This window comes from Myotis brandtii, unplaced genomic scaffold (genome assembly GCF_000412655.1).
Source record: "Myotis brandtii unplaced genomic scaffold, ASM41265v1 scaffold699, whole genome shotgun sequence".
Classification (NCBI taxonomy): Eukaryota; Metazoa; Chordata; class Mammalia; order Chiroptera; family Vespertilionidae; genus Myotis; species Myotis brandtii.
Genome location: NW_005370733.1, coordinates 543,509 through 543,725, shown reverse-complemented (window position 1 = coordinate 543,725; position 217 = coordinate 543,509). Strand labels below are relative to the sequence as shown.

Below are 217 nucleotides of genomic sequence, written 5' to 3'. Positions count from 1 at the left end.
GGCGCGTCCCCCGAGTCTCGCAGTATTTCCTCCCTGCACCTTTAAGAAGACCGCTGCTCCGTGGTGGGATGGTGTGTTAAAGCCACACAGAGGAAGTTACGCAGCCCGGATCAGACCGAGAGATAAAAGCCGATGGCGATCGTGAGTGATGGCAGGCGGATTTAGCCTCGGCATTAACTTGGAGCTGAGTGCAGGGGGGCCGTGAAGCGCCCCGCCA

The 217-nt window shown here is 59.4% G+C and overlaps 1 protein-coding gene across 1 annotated transcript in view; it reads left to right on the top strand.

The window, feature by feature from the left end:
* The first annotated feature begins 6 nt into the window (after positions 1-6).
* NTNG2 (netrin G2) overlaps positions 7-217 on the top strand; it is a 54,519-nt gene continuing 54,308 nt past the window's right edge. Inside the window, exon 1 of the mRNA XM_005882152.1 lies at positions 7-141. The gene's annotated coding sequence lies outside the window, so the exon portion shown is untranslated. The remainder of the gene's footprint in view (positions 142-217) is intronic.